Genomic DNA, 23283 nt, shown 5'->3' with positions numbered 1-23283 from the left:
AAGGGGAAACAGGGAGGAAAGCTTCCAAACCCTTTTTGACCAAACCAAAGAAAGTTGGGAGCCTATGAGTGATCACAAATAGCTGGATTAAACTACAATGTGGAGTTTCATCTGAACCCAGATCGTGTGACTTGTTTGGTTATGGGTTGTGTGAACAGAGTCATTGCGTTTTGTAAACCACGTTTATGAATTAGCCTCTTTTGTGAATGCAACCAATTCTAGCTTCTTCGATAAGCTATGATTAAATAGACAAATGACATGGAATACAGTATGGAACATATGGACAGAGGGAAGAATTCAATGCCACTTGCGGTCTGCCTTGTCGGAGAAATCACGTATGCAGCTTTAGATACTCTTCATATTTTGTAGTAGCATACAAATGTATCTCAGCATTTACACAGTTTGGTTCTCCTTGGTCTGCTCTGGGATTCCTCCAGGACTTTCTCAGCCACGTCAAAATTCTTCTCGGCCTTGAAATCAACTCCTGTTGTGTAAAGATGGCAAGACCATATGGAAGAGTTCTTCAGCTGCTCTTGCACTTTTTCTAATATACATACATACATACATACATACATACATACATACATACATACATACGTTTAAATATAAATATATTGAATACAGTGTAATTGTCCTAGCATTCCACTTACCATAAATCAAAAGTAAAAACAAAATGACATATATATATTGTTTTAAACAATGCTAGTGTTGTTCAGCAGTTTCTGGCCATCATATTCTAGTACTGTGATGGCAAACCTATGGTGCGTATGCCACAATGGCACGCGGAGCCATTTCTGAGGGCATGCGAGGCGTTGCCCTGTTAGCTCCAGAGCACATGTGCACGCTGGCCAGCTGATTTTCGTCCTTAATTTTTGCCCTCTGGAGGGTCTCCGGGGGGGGGGGGCAGGGAAGGTCATTTTTTGCACTGCCCAGGCTCCTAGAAAGCCTCTGGGGCCTGGGGAGGGCGAAAAACAGACTTGCCGGCCCTCCAGAAGTCGGAAAAGTGTCCGTTTCCGGCCTCTGGAGGGCCTCCAGGGGGTGAGGGAGGCCATTTTCACCCTCCCCAGGCTTCAAGAAAGCCGTGCGCGCATGCGTGGGGCAGCAGGGGGGGGGGTCATACATGCCTGCACAGGGGGCATGCCGTGGGGGGCATTAAATTATGGGGTGGGCACCCGAGCATGTACAATAGCGCGCATGCATGCTTTTGGCACCCAAGGCGAAAAAGGATCACTATCACTGTTCTAGTATGTCAACTTATCTATCATTCTAATATCTACATTCTAATACATACTTAGTATCTCTTTCCATGTCCACCTAATCTGATTCTTTCACATTCCAACTTCCACCTTCTAACCATTGGTAGAATCTATCCCACGTGGCATAGTATTCCGTATCGCCTTTATCTTTTATTTTTAGCGTTAGTCTGCCCATTCCCCTATCTTCCTTATCGTCTCCTCCACTCTTTTATTCCCAGATCTTGCTCTTTCGTGCATTATGAATTTTGGCCATTCATTTTTTGCACTATCACCTTGCCTCACCCAATGCTCTATCAAAAAGCAGTCCCCTTCGGGGAAAAGGACGGCATATAAATGAAATAAATCCAATCCAATCCAATCCAAAAACTTGCATATTATGTGATATTAAATTATATGCACTAAAATAGCCTTCACCATCTGGTTCCTTCATGGGTTGAACTACAATGCCCATCATTCCCAGACGCATGGTGATGGGTGCAGTCCAGAACATCCTGGGGGGGGCCCTCATTTGGGGAAGACTGTTTTAAAGGATTATACGGTTCTTGTAACCAGGGAGTATCAAAGAGATCGTGTAGCAAAGCTGTTCCTGGATTGTTCTATTCAGAGTGTAAACTGATAGAACACATTCCTTCAAAGATAATCCTTAACACACAAAGAGCGAACAAGTTGGGGCTAAAAAAAAAATCCTTCTCCCTAATATTGATTTTCCTGTGTGGTGGGAAGTTTTCTTGCCTTGCTTGTTGTAAAATAGGGGCCCACTCCATTCATTCTCTGAAACCTACATTTCAAGAACGTTTTTTCCATCTGACCTATTGCTTTCATAGCTGAGGCTTTAGGTGTAACCCGGCTTGTGAATTGCGCTTTTAATGGGGGGGGAGGGGGGGAAGACGCTTTCCTATATTTAGCACCTGGGGCATGTGTGTACTAGAGAAGACACTTTTCAAGCTATCTTACAAAATTTTAGCTGCTCCTTCCCGGCCCTAAGGAGAAGGAATAATTGACGGCTTTGTCTGTTAGGAAAGCTGTTTAAACAATGACTAAATTACACAACCCCAGATGCACACACAAGCTGCTATACTGGAATGAGTCGCTCACATTTTGGCGTGTAATTTTGCTGGGGCTTGGTGTTTTATGTCTCGCGTGTGGCCAAACTGGCATATGAGTCAAGAACCACAGGTGTAATAACCTACACGCCTAGAAGAACCAAGAAAGCTGTAAACAAAACAGGCCTCTGCATTCATAATAACTTGCTTTAAAAGGTGTCGCGCCATTCATTCCCTCTTTGCATGGTGCTCTCTCTTCCTCAAGCATAAGCTCTCCATGGTTTTAAGGCGGGGACTTTCCCTTCGTCTTCTGCCGGAATCTTTAAATGGGGGGTGGAGAAGTAACCCGAAGCCCCTGGACATTAGACAAGCCCCTTCAAAAGCTGCCTCTAATTTGTGAACAGAAAAGGAAAATGGTCCAGCAAATGGAGATCCGGATATCCAATTAACTGAATGGGTTTAATTAAATTTCTGTGTAAGCAGAAACGTGCGGTGGGTGGGGAAAAAAAGGCCACAGGGCAATCGTGGTAATACAGTCAAAGCCCTGGTTCTTTGTATATATGCACAAAGCGGTGAGACTTCGGTTGTGCTTTTCTTGCATGGATGCATACAAACGTTGAGACTCTAGAACAGTGGTTCTCAACCTGTGGGTCGGGACCCCCTGCCCTTTCACAGGGGTCGCCTAAGACCATCGGAAACACATATTTTCGATGATCTTAGGAACTGAGACACCAATTTTATGTTTGGGGGTCACCACAACATGAGGAACTGTATTAAAGGGTCGCGGCATTGGGAAAGTTGAGAACCACTGCTCTAGAAAGAGTGCAGAGAAGAGCAACAAAGATGATTAGAGGACTGGGGGCTAAAGCATATGAAGAACAGTTGCAGGAACTGAGTATGTCTAGTTTAATGAAAAGAAGGACTAGGGGAGACATGATAGCAGTGTTCCAATATCTCAGGGGTTGCCACAGAGAAGAGGGAGTCAAACTATTCTCCAAGGCACCTGAGGGTAGAACAAGAAGCAATGGGTGGAAACTAATCAAGGAGAGAAGCAACTTAGAACTGAGGAGAAATTTCCTGACAGTGAGAACAATTAATCAGTGGAACAGCTTGCCTCCAGAAGTTGTGAATGCCCCAACACTGGAAGTCTTTCAGAAGATGTTGGATAACCATTTGTCTGAAGTGGTATAGGGTTTCCTGCCTAGGCAGGGGGTTGAACTAGAAGACCTCCAAGGTCCCTTCCAACTCTGCTATTGAATTAAAAACCACACACACACACACACACACACACACACACACACACACGCCAAACGTGCTGCTGAAATGCAACAGAATTCAGGAATAGGATTCACCCTGCTCAAAAGGCAAGGAGGTGGCACTTCATAGATTAAAAAGAGCTGCACATTTCAGCTTTGAGCAGGAGTGCGAAGAATTAAACGTGGATTGATGGTGCACTCAACTGCGAGCAGTATTTATGATCCGTCTGCTTGATAAAGACATTAGGGTACAGTTTGGGATTTCTACTGGGATGCAGCACATTTGGAATCCACCAGCAGTTAAAGAAAGTGACTCCTTTTGATTGAGCTTCCCGCGAGAAGCCAGGCCTTTTTTCGCTGATACAGTTGGTCCTATTATCTAATTGCCTTCTCAAGCTTTTAATATGAGTAACAAGAAATCCCAGGAGTGAGAACAAACATTTTTAGATTCTTGGGTATATTTTGGATATACCCAGGGGCTAAATTTAGATTTCCTGCTGTTACGTTGGAGAAGGAAGACTGTATGTCTTTGTAGCTTTGTCCTCCTTAGACTGCTGTTCACCAGATGTAGTAAACTGCAGCTCCTCAAAGGCTCAGCCAGCTTGGCCTGCCGTGCTGAATGAGATGGCAAACTCAAAGACCAACACTGTATACTATATATACACCGGTATATACAGTGGTGGGATTCAAATAATTTAACAACCAGTTCTCCCGAAGTGGTGCGAACTGGCTGAATGCCACCACTGGACACACACACACACACACACACACACACACAGAGGTTTCTTCAGATGTTAAATGTTTGAAGCATTTCTTCCCTATGCTGGAATAACCTCATCTTTTGCTCAGAGACACCACACACCAGAAGTGGGTTGCTCCTAGTTTGGCCCGGATTGGGCGAACCGGTAATAGAGGCGGCGGGAGGCTCTGCCCACCCGCCCGGATGTTTCTGCGCATGTGCAGAAGCGTTGTGTGCATGGGTGAGCACGTGCGGGACCGTGCCCGAACTGGTAGTAAAAAATACATAAATGGCAACCCACCACTGCTACGCAGCCCTGTGAAAATGGACAGATACGTGAATTAAAATACAGGTATGCCTTGCTTTGCAACCATTTGTTTAGTGCAGGGGTGTCAAACTCAATTTCATTGAGGGCCGTATCAGGGTTGTGTTTGACGACCCGGTAGGCAAGGCCAGATCTATGTCACTTATGTCAGGGGCGTCTGTGGTGGCCCAAATGTTCTGCCAGCGAAAACGGGCTCCCAAGCTCCATTTTCAGCCGCGACAGCCTCACTGCAACCCTCTGCCAGTGAAAATGAAGCTCGGAGGGTCACCCGTGGCCCTCCTGAGCTCCATTTTTGCTGGCAGAGGCTGGTCTTTTGCTGTTTCCACGGGGCCCCGCGGACCACATTTCAAGCACCCTGTGGGCCGATACGTGTGTCCCCCCCCCCCAAGCCTTGAGTTTGACACCCCTGGTTTCGTGACAATTGAAAGTTAAAACGCAGCACTGGAAAAATAATTTACAACTGGTCCTCACCCTTGTGACTGTTACAGCCCCCATGGTTCGCTTCTTTTTCTATCATTCACAGTTACACCGAATATTGTCCGCATTGTGAAATATAAGGTATGAGTCCTCACATTTCTCAGCGGTACATTATTAGGCACCAAGTGAACAGGAAGTTTTTTATTTGCCATTCTATTAATAGCTCATCAAATTCTAAATGGTAGTTATTCATCTTGAGTGTCGTTTTCCAAATGCAAAAGCTTACCCTTGAAATGAGTAGTTGACCACTTAGGAATCCCGAGGCCTGGCCAAGTGACAGCTGAACTTTATCAAAAGAACAAAAGACTCCCAGGGCAGTGCCACCCTCCATCTGTACCACCCTCCTGGGCACGGTTTCAACGATAGAGGCTGTAACTCACTATTTTGTCAACAATACACTAAGCAACATAGTCATTTTGCAAATACATCATAACAACATAATGTAGTAAGATGTGCAATAAATAATACTAAAGACAATGGCGAAGAAATCAACCTTAAAAACAGATGGCTTAAAAGCTTAGCAAAAAAACAAAAGTAATAATAGTACTTCTGTAAATTGGTAGCTGATCCTGGAGGCTGTGTGGTGGTCAGGATCTTCAGCAAAAATGATTTAGAGGTTGCATGTAATCCACTGATCACGGCTCGTCCTACCCTGGAGGATTTTTGCCTTAATTGGTTCACTTCTGGTCTTGTCAATTAAACAGTGTCACCCAGTAGAGCCCAGGAAGTTGGCCTCTGATACGGGATCTGCCTGGTTGAATGACATCCCCCCACAGAGGTCCTTAAAAAGTATCTAAAACAAGCTGGGGTGACTGGGGTTAGTTGGGGAGCCTCTTTATGGTATAGAGAAAGAATTGGTCGCTGCTTCCTCCAGAGGTTGCTGCCTTTTGGTTTTTAGTGTGCATTTTATTTTTCGTATTTGTTCAACTGCTCAGTCTTTGGAGTTGGGAAGCTTCAAACTCTTCTTTTCCTTCTCCTCCCCCCTTCTCCTCCTTCTTCTCCTCCTCCTTCTTCTCCTCCTCCTCCTCTTCCTCCCCCTCCCCCTTCTCCTCCTCCTCCTCCGTCTTCTCCTCCTCCTTCTCCTCCCCTTCTCCTCCTCCTCCTCCTCCTCCTCCTCCTCCTCTTCAATACAATACAATACAATACAATACAATACAATACAATACAATACAATAGCAGAGTTGGAAGAGACCTTGGAGGTCTTCTAGTCCAACCCCCTGCCTAGGCAGGAAACTCTATACCGCTTCAGACAAATGGCTATCCAACATCTTCTTAAAGACTTCCAGTGTTGGGGCATTCACAACTTCTGGAGGCAAGCTGTTCCACTGATTAGTTCCACTGATCTAATTGTTCTTCTTCCTTCTTCTTCTCCTCCTCCTCCCCATTCCCCTCCTCCCCCCATTCTCCTCCTCCTCCTCCTCTTCCTTCTTCTCACAGCATCACCAGCAGATGGATTTGTAACTGGCTGGCAAACCATATTCAACGAGTAGTCCTTAATAGTACCACATCCACATGGAGGGAAATAAGCAGTGAGGTACCTCAAGGTTCTGTCTTAGGCCCAGTGCTCTTCAATATCTTCATAAATGACTTAGATGAGGGAATAGAAGGAGAAGTCATCAAATTTTCAGATGACACTAAACTTGCAGGAACAGCCCGAGAAGTCAAGCTCAGGAACCAAAAAGACCTTGACAATGGGCCCTATCCAACAAAATGAAATTTAATGTGGAGAAAAGCAAGTTTTACATCTGGGCAAAAAACTCCAAATGTACAAGTACAGATTAGGCGAAACCTGGCTCCCAAATGATAACTGTGAGAGGGACCCTGGTGTTTTAGTGGACGATCAGTTAAACATGAGTTAGTAGTGTGCAGCAGCTGCCAAAAAGGCTAATACAATCCTTGGTTGTATAAACAGAAGCATAGAATCAAAATCACTTGCAGTATTAGCACCACTTTATAAAGCCTTGGTAAGACCACACCTGGAATACTGCTTCCAGTTTTGGTCACCACATTACAAAAAAGAATGTTGAGACTTTGGAAAAAGTGCTAAGAAGAGCAACTAAGATGATTAAAGGCCTTGAGGCTAAAACATATGAAGAACAGTTGGAGGATTTGGGTTTGGCTAGTCTAGAGAAAATAAGGACTAGGGTGAACATGGTAGTAGTATTTCGGTATTTGAAAGGTTGCCACCAAGAAGCAGGGGTCAACTTACACTATATTGCCAAAAGTGTTCGCTCACAACTGAGTCTGAATATGTGGATGGGTGAGCGAATACTTTTGGCAATATAGTGTATTTTCCAAAGTAATAGAGGGCAAAACAAGAAACAATGGATGGAAACTAATCAAGGAGAGAAGCAACCTGGAATTGAGGAGAAACTTCCTAACAGTGAGGACAATTAACCAGTGGAACAGCTTGCTTTCAGATGTTGTGAATGCTTCATAATTGGAGGTTTTTAAGAAGAGGCTGGATAGTCATTTGTCTGAAATGGCTGAGCAGAGGGCTGGACTAGAAGACCTCCAAGGTCCCCTCAAGCTCTATTCTGATTCTGAACGTTTGCGGAATATATAGTTGTTAAACAAGGATTACCTGTACTCACAGGTTAATATATACTCAGTTAAATGTTAGGTACCAAAATGCACCCAAAAAAATTCAATACATTGCTGATAGATGCAAAGAAATAAGTTGTCTCTCTCAACCCCCCCCCCCCAAAAAAAAAAACAAAACCCTGGAACTATAAGTACCTTTAGAGAATAGAATCAAAGTAAATCAAACATAGAATTTAACTCAACTTTGTAATTATTTTGGGATTATAATACTATATGGGCTTGTACTAGATCTGAAATATCTTTCACATGCTAGTAAAATAATACTTCGGATCATCCAACACAGATTAGAGCCTTACATGGTAAAAGAGATGCCAGATGTTCAAGTTGGTTTTATAAAAAGCTGAGGAAAGCAAAACAATATTGCTGATGCACACTGGATAACTGAGAATACCAAAGAATACCAGCCAGAAGTCTAGTATGTCCTTCATCAATTATAGAAAGGCTATCTCTCTCCCACTGTCCCCCCCTTTTCTAAAATGTTAGAAATGGAAATAAGTTGTGGAAGACCATGCTGAAGAGTTGACATTGGTCTGTGATTTGTTTCTCTCATTATCAGATATTATTGTGATTATTATTACTAAACACATGAAACCTAGTTTGGAAGGGGGAGCAGTGGTGGGATTCAAATTTGTTTAATACAGGTTCTGTGGTCGTGGCTTGGCGGGCATGGCAGGGGAGGGATGCTGTAAAATCTCCATTCCACCCCACTCCAGGGAAAGGATACTGTAAAATCTCCATTCCCTCCCCACTCCAGAGAAAGGATACTATAAAATCTTCATCCCCTCCTCACTCCAGGGAAAGGATACTGTAAAATCTTCATCCCGTCCTCACTCCAGGGGAAGGATACTGCAAAATCTCCATTCCCACCCACTCCAGGGAAATGATACTGTAAAATCTACATTCCGTCCCCACTCCAGGGAAAGGATACTGCAAAATCTCCATTCCCACCCACTCCAGGGAAAGGATACTGTAAAATCTCCATTCCCTCCCCACTCCCGGGAAAGGATACTGTAAAATCTCCATTCCCTCCTCACTCCCGGGGAAGGATACTGTAAAATCTCCATTCCCTCCCCACTCCAGGGAAAGGATACTGTAAAATCTCCATTCCCTCTCCACTTCAGGGAAAGGTTACTGCAAAATCCCCATTCCCTCCCAATCAGCTGGGACTCGGGAGGCAGAGAAGAGATGGGGGTGGGGCCAGTCAGAGGTGGTATTTACCAGTTCTCCGAACTACTCAAAATCTCCACTACCGATTCTCCAGAACTGGTCAGAACATGCTGAATACCACCTCTGGGGAGGCGGGCATTACATTCTACTGCCATATGTATTTAGGGCTTAAGAGAGGTTGATCGGGGAGATAATAGAGGAAAAGTCAGATCAATCTTTTACTGCAGAACTGAGATTAGAATTTCTGATAATGATGAGGAGGTGGGAGGAATGTGTAGGTTCTCTTCATTTTGCCTCTTGGACGGAAAGGCGCCAGAGAAGGGCAATCCAATACCAATTAATGTACATTTCAGTTTTAAAACAAAATTAATCAAAAGTAGCTCAACAAGTCTCCTTTGCAGCTCCAATGTTCCCTGACAAGTGATACAGGCTTCTCTGGCAGAAGCAATTAATCCTTCATCGCCTTCTGTTGCAGTTCAGATTAAATACAGCGAATCTGGGAGTGGTATTTTGGCTGTGTAGGGTGGGAAATTTCCTAGGGGACCATCAATAAAAAAATAAACGGGCACAGTGTTATCTTCCTGATGAAGAATAATTAATGAGTACTTCAAAGGAGTAGCTAGTGAAGTTAATCAATCTTGTGAAACATGCGTGCGCGCGCGCGTGCACACACACACACACACACACACACAAACACACACAAACACACACTGCAATGATACAAGAGAAGAAAAATTCAGGGTCAGTGGAGCCAGTATGCAGATTAACAGATTCCACCAGCATTTGCAGATGGATATGTAGATTATCCATCACTATCCCTTTCATCTAGCTATTATGATGCTGGGATTATCAGAGCAGCTGAAAATTATGTAGGGCAATAAGGCATTAAACAAATGGTTGCAAGTGGAAGACTACCTGTACTGTATACTTACTAACCAAACAATTCCCGTTAGCAGTTGACAGCCATGGCTAGGAGAGCTTTTTAATTAATTTTAATTTTATATATTTTGTCAAGCATGTATAAGATAACAAATCTAAGTATAAAAATGATTAGGAATACAGGAAATGGACACGACTAAGTGGGGACAGTAGGACAGGGACGGAAGGCACATTGGTGCGCTTATGCACTCCTCTTAGGAATGGAGTGAGGAAGTCCATGGTAGACAGTCTAAGATTAAAGTTATGGGGGTTTGGGGATGAAACCATAGAGTCAGGTAGTGCATTCCAGGCATTGACCACTCTGTTGCAGAAGTCATATATTCTGCAACATGTATTTTCTTTTGCACAGTTTTGTGTTGTGCACCAGTTGTGAGCATTCCTGCACTAGGAGGCTCTGCTACTGATCGCTCTAGCCCCGATCATCTCCTATGTGGACTACTGTAATATGCTCTACATGGGCCTACCCTTGAAGAGTGTTTGGAAGCTTCAGCTGATGCAAACTTTAGTTGTGTGCCCCCGAGCAGGGGTGGGTTGCTCCTGCCGGTTCGGTGCCCATTTGCACAAAAATAGGTCTGCGCATGTGCAAAGCGTTAAAATAAATAAATTTGTGTAATTATAATTGTTCTGCGTATGCGCAGAACCGAAAATCAAGATGGCAGCCCCGTAGGAGAACCGGTTCAGGGGTGTGGCAGGCCTGGGTCGCTGCTGGGTCCAGCGACCCAGGCCGCCAAACCACGACTTGTTCGGCTAAACTGGTCCGAACCGGTAGGAACCCACCTCTGCCCCCAGAGCAGCACCCCAGTCCCATGATCTTTATTGATTTACACTTGATTTCTGGGTCGAATTCAAGCTGTTGGTTTTACCTTTAAAGCGCTTTAAAGTGCCAATTACATCTGCCCATCCCATCAGATGCTTTGGGTCTCATCTGTGAGAGACTTTCAGCCAGCAGGACCCAGGAGACAGGGCTTTTTCTGTCATGGCGCCCGCTCTGAGGTGAGATTGACTCCATCCGTGATATCTTTCAGGAAGACCCTCAAAACATAACTATGTCAGCAGGCTTGGGGATCTCAAGGAAATGGTGGCTTACTGAGAGGTTTGCATTTCTTAATTATCCTGCTATTAATAATGTTGTTGATGTCTTTTCAGCTGAACTGCCGACCTTTCTGATCGAAAGGTCTGTCTGAAAAGACAGACCTTTCGATGAGAAAGGTCGGCAGTTCGGCGGCTCAAATCCCTAGCATCGCGTAATGGAGTGAGCTCCCATTATTTGTCGCAGCTTCTGCCAACCTAGCAGTTTGAAAGCATTTAAAAATGCAAGTAGAAAAATAGGAACCACCTTTGGTGGGAAGGTAACAGTGTTCCGTGCACCTTCGGTGTTTGGTCATGCTGGACACCGGACCATGGAGACGTCTTCGGACAGTGCTGGCTCTCTTCAGCTTTGAACAGAGATGAGCACCTTCCCCTAGAGTCAGGAACAACTAGCACATATGGGCGAGGGGAATCTTTACCTTTACCTTGCATTGTTTTTCACATCAATGTTCTTAATTATCCTGCTATTAATAATGTTGTTGATGTCGTTTCATTGGAGATGTGGAGATGGTTAGCAACATCAAATTTCTGGGTGTGCAGCTAACGAGTAGACTGGTTTGGTCACTCAACTGCGAGACAATGCAGCCCCTGCATTTTCTGCGTCGCATGAGAAAAGTTCATCTTCCTTCCCCTTTCCTTACCACTTAAATCTTTAATTTCCTAGCTAAGAAACAATATTTATATCTTTAATTTCCTAGATAGATATTTGGTGTGTCATGGGCAAGGCATCATGAGGGCAGAAGGACCCTAGGTGTGGTATATAGGACTCTTCTTATATTCTTTTCTTAGGCTATGTGTCTGGATCAGTGGGTTTCAAATTTTTTTAGAATCTCTTCTGTAGGTGTGGCCTGCTTTGTGGGAGTGGCTTGACGGCCATGTGACCGAGTGGGAGTGGCTTGGCAGTCATGTGACTGGATGGGCGTGGCCAACTTGTAAAATGTAGTCAAACTCACTTAACAATGCTCTTGCTTAGCAATCAAAATGTTGGCTCAGAAACTCTGGCATTTGAAGCACGCAAGTCTTAAAGCTGTCAAGTTACAAGACCCTTGCACCCCTAACCCTTTAGAACCCTCCCCCCAGGGGTGTTCAAACTTGACAGCTTTAAGACTTGTGGACTTCAACTCCCAGAATTCCTCCTCCAGTCATGTTGGCTCAGGAACTCTGGCATTGTAACCTGTCAAGTTACAAAACCCTTGCACCACTAACCTTTTAGAAAAAAACAACCCAGGGGTGTTCAAACTTGACAGCTTTAAGACTTTAAGGTTTAGATAGGACTCTTAGAGGCGGGCGGGGCAATTGGTGAACCAGCCAATCAGTGAGCAGCAGGCGGGGCAAGCATGGTTCGGATGGGCAGGGGGAGGGAGCAGAAACTGGTTCTAAACGGCACGGTAGATTTGTGGAACCTCTTCTATAGAAGAGGTTAGAACTGGCAGGAACCCACCCCTGGTCTGGATGTGTAGGCCTCATTGCAGGACAGAAGATTGAGCATGCTAAGTGAAGGAGATGTTGGCTGTGCCCATGCTTCCAACCTGGCAGGACCTGCTTTGGGTGCTTTCCCTAAACACAGGTAGTCTTTGACTTATGACCACAATTGAGCCCCAAATTTCTGTTGTTAAGTGAAGCATTTGTTAAGTGAGTTTTGCCCCATTTTACGACCTTTCTTGCCACAGTTGTTAAGTGAATCACTGCAGTTGAGAAGTTAGTAACCCGATTGTTAAGTGAATCTGGCTTCCCCATCGACTTTGCTGGTCAGAAGGTCGCAAAAGAGGGTCACATGACTTTGGGACACAGCCACGGTCATAAGTATGAAACCATATAATATATGGGAGCTATTTTAGAGAATAAATATGAAAATAATGTATTACAAAGTTAAATAAATTAAAAAGAGAAATGTTACAATAACAGATATGTGAAGTTTTAAGTACTAGTATTAAAATAAGAATAGAGAGACGCTATATAATGAATATGGTGGTAACTAGCTTTAACTATTACGACACAAAAAAATGGTACCCAGACGACACACTGTTTAATGAATGATGAAATGTTTGGGGAAAAAAACATTGCCAAGGGTCTAAATTTTGATCACATGATCATGGGGATGCTGCAAAGGTTGTAACTGTGAAAAGAGGGTGGTAAGTCGCTTTTTTCCATGCCGTTGAATGGTCACTAAGCAAACTGTCATAAGTCGAGGACTACCTGTATGTGGAGACCAGCCCATACTCATCAATGCAGGCAGACTCTGAGGGTAGAATTGCAGTCCGGGACTGCTTCATGTTTCAATAAGATTTTATAAACCATTTCCTAATCTATCTGCATATGAAACACTAGTCCATAAGTTCAAGTCCATTTCCTAAGTGGTTTTTTTTTAATGAGTGTCCAGACCAGTTCCATTTACGGCAATTCCATGGGCTTTTGGTTGTTTATCCAAAGCTTCTTTATGTTGTAATCATCTGAGTCCGTGGAAAATATGTTTCCTGTCAGAATAAACAGCAATACTGTGACCTTTCATATTTTATATCTTCCCTCACATCCTTTTTTCTCCATTTCCCTCCCTGGTCTTTATTGTCTCCACTTTTTATGCTTCCTTCTTGGCCATGGTCCCTATCATGTCATCCTTCTCATTTTGCCCTCTGCTAGAGTTAAACATTTAAGCATCTTTAATTCTGCCAAATATTTGTGTCTGTTTTCCTTTCTCTATTGTTGATGAGATAGGCATTTGCAAAGTACCTGCTTTGAAACCTTCACAGGTAGCTATTAATGCTGTGGGATGATAGAGGATAATTACTTCTTTAAAGGTAGCAGACATTTCCCGTCTCCGGCTGTTTGAACTTGTTAATAATGCTTTCTAAATAATTGTGGACAATCCACCTTGTTGTGTGTTCACAATTATGGGTGCTGGTAGATTAAAGGAAACTTAGAAAACGGTATAAAAGGATTTGGAAACTTCAATTTAGCCTTGTTGCCATACAATTTATTAGAGTGTTAGTGAGAATCCGCTAACTTGGCTGCTCTCTTTCCAAATCTGTCTATTGGGGTAATACAGGTGGTCCGCTGTTTACAACCACAATTCTGTTGCTAATTGTTAAGCGAATTTTGCTGCATTTTACAACCTTTCCTGCCTCAGTTGTTAGGTGAATCTCTGCAGTTGTTAAGTTACCCTGTTTCCCTGAAAATTAGCCCCCCCCCGGATAATAAGCCCAATTGGGCTTTTGAGTGCATGTGCTAAAATAAGCCTCCCCTGAAAATAAGCCCTCCTCTAAAATATTGCAACACAGCAGCAGCCATGAGGTGACCACGCTCACCGCTTCCTGCACCTCAAAAACAATGAGACCTCCCTGAAAATAAGCCCAAGTGCTTATTTCGGGGGTCAAAGGAAAATAAAACCCTGTCTTATTTTCGGGGAAACATGGTAGTAACATGGATTGTTGCATGAATTTGGCTTCCCCATTGACCGTGCTTGTAAGGTCACATGACTCTGGGACACTGTAACCACCAATAGATATGAGTCAATTGCTAAGCATCCAAATTTTGATCATGTGACCATGGGGATGGCGTAGCGGTCGTAAGTGTGAAAAATGGTCGCGCGTCACTTTTTCTAGTGCCGTTGTAACTTTTAAATGGCCACTCAATGAACTGTTGTAAGTCGAGGACTACCTATACCATTGATCAGACTCCATTCCTGACACGTCTTGTTCTTTCTGTGTTTCTGTACCAAGATCCCTCCAATTCGGCCCAATTCCAAGAGAAAGGGAAAAAAAGGTGATTGAATTGTTTTTTTTCTGGAAGCCCCTCAGTAGAACTGAAAACCTCATGAAAATTATATGAACTCGAAAGGTAGCATTGTAGCAGGGGTGGAATCCAGCAGGTTCTGAAGAACCGGTAGCGGGAATTTTGAGTAGTTCGGAGAACCGGCAAACGCCATCTCTGGCTGTCCCCAGAGTGGGGTGGGAGTAGAGATTTTGCAGTATCCTTTCCCTCGCCACGACCACCAAGCCACACCCAAAGAACCGGTAGTAAAAAAAATAGAATTTCACCACTGCATTGCAGCCATGTAATCCCGCAGCCACGACCATCATTTTGATAACAATTTCCCCTTTTTTAAAAGTTCATAATGAGGATTCATATGAGGAAAAGAGGGCAAAGAAGGACCAAGGGGGAAGCAGATATCTCATAGGTTAGCTTGATTTCAAATTACCTGACTTCATTTGACATAATAGCCCAGTTACATATTACGTGCTTAAATCAGCCATTGGAATTTACAACACCTGCAAAACTGGTTACAGGAAGGATTGAAATGTCAGAAAACAAACATCTTAGCTGCCTTGGGAAGGGGAGATTTTGTTGGACTTGGTGACCCAGTAGGACTCCTTCTATTGCTTCACCTCTCCTTAACGGATCGTCCAATTCACCAGAAGAAAAGATAAGACGACATATTATCTATATTCATGTCAATGGTGGATTTCCAATTTTTTTTTCTACTGGTTTGCTCATGCGCGCGTGCGACGCTTCTGTGCATGTGCAGAAGCGTCCGAGCAGGTGGGCGGAGCCTCCCGCCACTGCTACTACTGGTTCTCCCAATTCAGGCTGAACCAGGAGCAACCCACCTTTGATTCATGTCCACCTCTATGTCTACATCTGCAGTATTTTGCACTGTTGCTTAGGAGACATGATAGATTTAAGTGAGTGGATGTAAGAGATTTTTGGGCTTGTTTTTTTTTGGGGGGGGGGGGAACCTTGGCATTCGTTCCTGAAGCATTAATGTGACCATTTTGCTTCTTAAAGCTTCAGGAAAATCAGTAGATACCTCACAAGCCATCTCTTCTGTAAAGGGTTGTTGTTATTGTTCAGTTGCTAAGTCATGCCCAACAACCCTTGGCAATGCCATGGATCATAGCACACCAGCCCCCCCCCTCCCCGTCCTCCACTGTCTCCTGGAGTCTGCTCAAACTCATTCCCATTGGGTCGATAGCACTGTCTAACCATCTCATCCTCTGCCATTCCCTTCCCCTTTTTCTTTCGGACTTTCCCAACATCAGGTTCTTTTCCAATCAATCCTCTCTTCTTATTAGGTGGCCACAAGGACTTGAGTTTCAGCTTCAGTATCTGTCCTTCCAAAAAACAGTCGATGATTTCCTCAAGGATTGACCAATTCGATCTCCATGGTAGATTAGATTAACAGAGTTGGAAGGAATCTTGTAGGCCATCTAGTCCAACCCCCCCCCCCCCCCGCTCAAGCAGGGGACCCTACACCACTTCTGACAAATAGCAGTCCAGTCTCTTCTTGAAAGCCTCCAGTGATGAAGTTCCCACAACTTCTGAAGGCAAAGCTTCTGAAGGCATTGGCTGAGTGTCCTCACTGTCAGAAAATTTCTCCTTATTTCCAGATTGAATCTCTCCTTATTCAACTCCCATCCATTATTCCTTATCTGGCCTTCAGGTGCTTTGAAAAATAGCTTGACCCCCTCCTCTCTGTGGCAGCCCCTCAAATATTGGAAGACTGCTATCATGTCTCCCCTGGTCTTTCTCTTCACTAGACCAGCCATGCCCAGTTCCTGTAATCGTTCTTCATATGTTTTAGCCTCCAGGCCGCTAATCATCTTGGTTGCTCTTCTCTGCACTTTTTAAACAGGAGCTCCTCAATATTTGGCTGTTATAAATGCATCTCAGTCTCTCCTGCCACCTCCCATCCCCATGACCTCAGTGCAGAGTAGCTGGGAATTTCACATGAGTGGGGGATCCCCAATGGCTTTGTAAGGAGGGAAAACTGTTAATATACTGGGAGAATATCCCCTCTGAACAAAAGACCCTCTGTTTCAACTCAACGCGGTGTGTGATGTGAATCAGTGTATGGGAGCTGGGAGGCAGCGTGCCAGCGTGGCTTCATTGAGTATGAGTGTTTTGTTATCTTGCTTGCTTATCTAAAACAAACCCATGGAGCTGGATTTTAGAGCTTAACAAAATGCTACTTGTTAAAATAAATAATCAGCACACCCTGTTCCCTTCCTTGATATTTGAGCACAAAGGTACTTTGAAGGAAGTATTCTGGTTTATTTTCTGAAAAATGCAGGTTTGGCCCATTGGAATACCTTTGTAAGGGAGATTTAAGAATATAATTCAACGTCTATTTATAATTACCTTAGTCTACTAAGTGTAAGATCTCCTAGGAATATAGATTGATTGATTGATAGGTTAATTAAAATACCTCGTCCTTCCAATATGTAGAGTTACTCCAAGTGGCTATCACTGGTGAAGACCAATGGAGTATTAAAATCCTTTAAAAGAAATACCAAATATCCCCCCACCTCCAATTAAATAATAAAATGAGGGAGATATTATAGGCAAGACTGGTTCAGATATTTATTCTTACATAAGTACAAATTATTTTGGCTTAAATAATTGAGCCAAATATTTCTGTTGCTAAGCAATTGCTAAATGAGTTTTAACCCATTTTATGAACTTTTTGCCACAATTGTTAAGTGAATCCCTGTGGTTGTTAAGTTAATAACACAGTTGTTAAGTGAAACTGGCTTCCCCGTTAACTTTGCTGGTCAGAAGTTTGAAAAAGCGGATCGGATGATCCTAGGACGCTGCAGCCTTTGTAAATAGGAGTCCATTGCCAGATAGGCGTCTGAATTTTGATCATGTGACCATGGGATGCTGCAACAGTTGTAAGTGTAAAAAAACAGTCACTTTTTTTCAGTGCCGTTGTAACTTCAAAATGGTTGCAAATGGTTATAAGTCAAGGACTACCTTCCATGTGGAATGAAGGAAAGCAGAAAATAGGAAAATCTTAAATCAAATGGCAAACTACCAATAGAGAGTCCTTGTCCTCCTAAAATAGGGATCCACAGTTTTGATGTTAGCCCTGATAATGTTTCGAGCACATTAGCAGAGAAGAACCTATCCCACACCTTGCAGGATTTATATAAAATAACAATAGCAATAGCACATAGACTTATAGTCCGCTTCAAAGTGCTTGGAGCACGCTGTGACAGTTGTAAACATGAGGGGCGAGTCATAAAGTTACTTTTTCAGTATTGTAATGGTCACTAAAATGGATAGTCAGTAAGTGAGGTTTCCCTGTACAACAAGGGGAACATAGAAGTAACCGTATATGGAAATTCTATTGGAATATTCCCTTTCACTCAGTGCTAACATAAAGCTTTTTTTCTTTATTGTTTTATTTTTGTCAGCTAAGTAATTTTGACATTCAGTTAGAAATCCCAAAGTAGTTTTTTTAGAAATATGTTATGTGATTTACCCGATTACTGTATTGTTGCCAGGAATTTTGATGGTTGCTGCTATGTGGGACATCAATGGGCAGAAGAAAGAAAGAATAGTGATACTCGATATTCTCAAAACAACAGCCATTTACACCTAAGGAAAAGCTGTCTTTTAAGCATGATGGTAATATTGCCTTTGGTTAGTTGTATTGTGATGAAAAGGTGGGGTAGCTCTTTTGTTCCAGTATCTCTGCCGCATTTTTCGTGCTGCAGCATTTAAGGTGAAGTTTCACGTTTAAGTAGTTTCACGTTGCAAAACATGACTTACGATAAATCAGTTTTAACTTATACCTTAAATTTCATAGATGTATTACAAGCCAAAGGAGTATTTCAGATTAAATTCTATGACAATATTTCATGGCCTTTGAGACAAGAGAATAGAATAGAATTATTGGCCAAGTGTAATTGGACGCACAAGAAATTTGTCCCCAGTGCATATGCTCTCAGTGAACATACAAGCAACAAGTGATAAATCGTGATCATAATCAGAAAATACAATCACCCTAAATCATAAGACACAACATTCAGTGATAGCCATAGGATACCAGATAAGCAATCAACACAAATCATAATAGGACACTAAATAAAAACAATCATAAATCATAAATACAAACAACAAAGTTATAGTCATAAGAAGCTAAGGAAATAGGTAATAGGAAAGATGAGAAGGATAATAGTAAATATAGCTCTACTAGGTGGCTTGACATTCCAGGACATAAAACAGTGTTGTGTGAATTAGTTGTTTAGTAGAGTGATGGTGTGGGGGGGTAAAAATTACATATCTCTGCATCTAGTTGTTTTGGCATACAATGCAGAGGTAGTATTCAGCTGGTTCTCTCCAGTTCAGGCAAACTAGTTCAGCCCACCCACCCCGACGTCATGTGTGAGCACTGCACATGCGCAGACGTGATGCGTACGCTCACATTTGCGAGCCTGTAGGGAATGTAAGTTAATCCCACCGCTGGTGCAATGCCCTGTAGTGTCGTCTTGAAGAGTGTGAATGGAAGTCCAGGTTGCAACTCTTTTGAAGCAGCCGTATCTTAAGCTCCAACAGTTGTGCAAGTCTCCAAAAAGACACGGCTGCTTTAAAGAGTTGAGTATATATTAATGCTCCCAGGTGCTCTGAAGTTCTGTTTTGGATTCCGCAACCCTGTCCGCTAGGTCTCATAAGTTTTGGTATTCATGTTCCTATTGGAGAGGCGAGGATTGGAAAATATTCATGAATTTCTTCCCAACTGAAAGCTTCCATTTATTAGTGGACATGTGACTCAGCGGAATGACTTGAGAGAAAGAGACTTGGCATGGACAGCCTGTTCCTCATCAGGCTGTGGAAAGCTGTGTGTCCAGCCTCTTTTTGATGGAGCTTGTTCTCCCTCGCCAAGCCGAGTGTGTGAAAAAGCCAAGTGTGCTGGCTGCATCAGGAGGCTTTCCCACTGAGACTTGAGCCTGGACTCTTCTTTCACCACCCTGGCCACGTTGACCCTTCACGCCTTGATGGGCAGTTCCCATAGTGATGGATTAAGAATGGGGAGGGTAGGTGGCATTGTTCCCTTGCGAAGGCCTGAAATTGTTGTCTGGCAGACTCATTTTTGCAAAACTTGGATGGTTGAGAGGCCCAAGTTTCTTTCTTCCTGGGAAGCCTTCTTTTTTGTTCCCACCTTTCTCTGGCAAGGCCCGCTCCCTTGCCTTACTCAGTAAATTGCTTTCTTGTTCCGTAAAATCTATTATTTCTTTTTCTTATCTTTTGATCATTAACATAAACCTGACTTAGTGGATGGGTTTGCGCAACACTGCAGCTAGTTGGTTTACAACCATTCATTTAGTGACAGTTTAAAGTTGCAATGTCACTAAAAAAAGGGCACTTATTATAGGTCCTCACACACTGGCGACTGCTGCAACATCCCCGTAGTCATGTGATCAAAATTCAGGTGCTGTGTTTGCAGCTCCAAGTGGGGAGAAAGACACTGGAAATATGTAGGCTGATTGGAAAGATGGTCTATTGATGGAGAGGACCACATGGGTTTGAGGTCCTGGGCAGCTGACCACATGGAGTGCAGAGTGAGCGGTATTGCTACCCTCTCTTGGGCTTTGAACTTGAGCTTCCTGTTCCTGTGCAAGAGTATGTCTTCTATTGGCTGCTGTCAGACTCCCGTGGTGCTATGCAGAGGTCATAGCTGAGGTTGTCTGAGATAAGTTTGGTTGAACCTTGCTGGGTGATGCAATGTCCTTAGGAAATTTTGCAGTCAACCTTGCTGCTAGATGGGTAGAGGGCTAATCCTATTATGTCCCAAGGGGTCATGTCTTAATCCCATCACCCTGGAACTGGAGGTCTTTTGTCTTGTATGATAAGCTGGCCCAGTCTTGCTTAATGTGACCAAAATATCAGCTGGGGCAGGGAACTGAACTCTGAGTTTTTGTCTCCCTTAAGATTTCTATTTCTCTTTTAGGGGAAATATAATATTCAGCGGTTTCATTTAATGACAGTGTAATTCATTTAACTGCAGTGATTCACTTAACAACTGTGGAAAAACAGATCATAAAATTAGGTGCGGCTCACTTAACGATCCACCTTGCTTAGCAATGGGAATTCTGCTCCTAACTGTGATTATAAGTTGATGACTATCTGTACTAAACCAGAATGAAATGAGGTTAGGTAGTTTCTGATTCAGTGAGCCGTGTGAATCCAAGCATTGTCCTAGCATATTTTGTGAACTAGGCCATCAGAATAGGATAGGGATTATCAAACTTATACCCCTTTAAAAGAAACAGAGTGTGTGGGACTCCTTCATGAATAGAAGACATGATTTCATTGGGGCTAGAGCTGGCCAAGAAATAAGCATATCAGATAGTTCTAATAATAATTTAAAAAAATAGTTTTTGTGTTCTCAGACCTTGAAGTAATGCAACACACTGCCAAGCTTGTGCAGGGAAAGTTGAGGGCGAAGCCCAGAATGAGTTTTGACAATGCTGCGGCTTTGTCTGTGCAAGCCAATTCTTTTTAATTGTGTCCCCTCTAAATTGTTTGCAATTCCCAGGATATGTGTGTGTCATGATGATGACCCACTTTTTGAGAATGCAGCCATGGTCATATATTAGAGCAATTTTTCAGATACTGCATGTTATGTAGACAGAGCCTTTTTTGGGGCGTTAATATGTTCAGTTTATTGTATACATCCAGCCATTGTGTTCAACCATTTGTGGTCCCATCCAACTGTTTTGTGGCTCTCAAGATGTTGGACTTCAGTTCCCATCAGCCTTAGCTACCAGAGTCAAATTTGGAGGGGGGGGGATGGGATCAGTAGATGTGCAGCAAGACCATTCCATTTTATTCATATTTTCATTGGCTCTGCAAATTTTGGTTCAAAACTCCTTGGCTGTAATGAGCAAAGATTAACTGGTGGCTAGTTGAATCAAGATTTTATTTGCTCTCACCCTTCCTGTTTACATGGGAAGTTTAGATTTTATTAGTGGAACGCATGCAGTTTGAAAGAGAGAAAAAGTATCTTGTGGCCAGCAGAAAAACAGAAACAAAAATGAGTTTATGAGTTTTATCTACTTTATTTATTACATTTTTAATCGGCCTTTATTATTTCATAAGTAATTCAAGGGAGAAAACATAACATAATACTTCCTCCCCCTCCTCCTTTTTTCCTCACAACAACAATCCTGTGAGGTAGGTTGGGCTAACAGAGAGTGGTTGGCTTAAAGTCACCTAACCCAACTATGTTTTAATTGGGTTTGTTATAATTTTTATTTGTTTTTTTTTAAATCCTGCCTTTATTACTTTATAATGTTTGTTTGAAATGTTTGAAATGTTTAAGTAAGTAACACAAAGAGGTGAACATACATAATACTCCTTCTCCCCTTATTTTCTCTCTCTGCAACAGCAACCTTGTGAGGTAGATTGGGCTGAGAGAGAATGATTGGTCCAAAATCACCCAGCTGGCTTTCCTGCCCAGAACAGAAACTAGAACTCACAGCCTCCTGATTGCTACGCCAGCACCTTAACCACTACACCAAATAATTCTTTTGCATAATTGCCCCACTCTTTCTAAAAATTGAGTGTGAAATTATTACTGTGTTTCCCCGAAAATAAGAACAGGGTGTTATTTTTTTTGACCCCCGAAATAAGCACTTGGCCTTATTTTCGGGGAGGTCTTATTATTTTTGTGGTGCAGGAAGTAGCGAGTGTGGGCACCTCATGGCTGCTGCTATGTGGCAATATTTTCAGGGAGGCAGTGGTGGGATTCAGCCAGTTCGCACCTATTCGGGAGAACCGGTTGTTAACTTTCTAAGCAGTTCAGAGAACGGGTTGTTGGAAGAAAACTCCTTTTGTTTTTTTCCACTTTACAGGGCTAATCCTGTAAGGAAGGCAGGAAGGAAACATTCTGGTGTTGTTTCTAGCCTCATCTTTATTGCCCTGCTTACAGAAACTGCCTCTCCCATTAATCCTTATTACATTGTAACAGCTAAGGCAAAGCGCCCATCGACGTGAGTGACATTGACTTGGCTATGCCCACCCAGTCACATGACCACCAAGCCCCACCTACCCAGATGGTCATTAGGGCAGAGAACCAGTTGTTAAATTATTTGAATCCCACCACTGCAGGGAGGGATTATTTTCGGGGGAGAGCTTATTTAATTGAGCCCAAAACTTCAGTTTGCTAAGTGAGACAGTTTTTAAGCAAGTTTTGCCTCATTATATCAGATTTCTTGCCATAGTTGTTAAGTGAATCACAGCAGTTGTTAAAGTTAGTAGCACAGTTGTTAAGTGAAACTGGCTTCCCCATTGACTTTACTTGTTAGGAGGTCACAAAAGGTGATCATGAGATCACAGCTCACTGCAACAGTCATTGTTAAGTGGCTGAATTTTGGTCACATGACCATGGGGATGCCGCAACCGTCTTAAGAGTGAAAAACAGCTATGAATCAGTGCCGCTGCAACTTCGAACTGTCACTAAATGAACTGTTGTAGGTCAAGGACTACCTGCAGTATACCATACACCCTTTCAAAAGAAAATGTGCAAATATAATAATTCACATATGAATGTGCTTCAGCTTCTGTTCTTAATTTCTCTAACTGCATGAGGAACTAATTACTTCTG

Source organism: Thamnophis elegans, chromosome 2 (assembly GCF_009769535.1).
Source record: "Thamnophis elegans isolate rThaEle1 chromosome 2, rThaEle1.pri, whole genome shotgun sequence".
Lineage (NCBI taxonomy): Eukaryota > Metazoa > Chordata > Lepidosauria > Squamata > Colubridae > Thamnophis > Thamnophis elegans.
Note: the sequence above shows the minus strand (reverse complement) of the source record.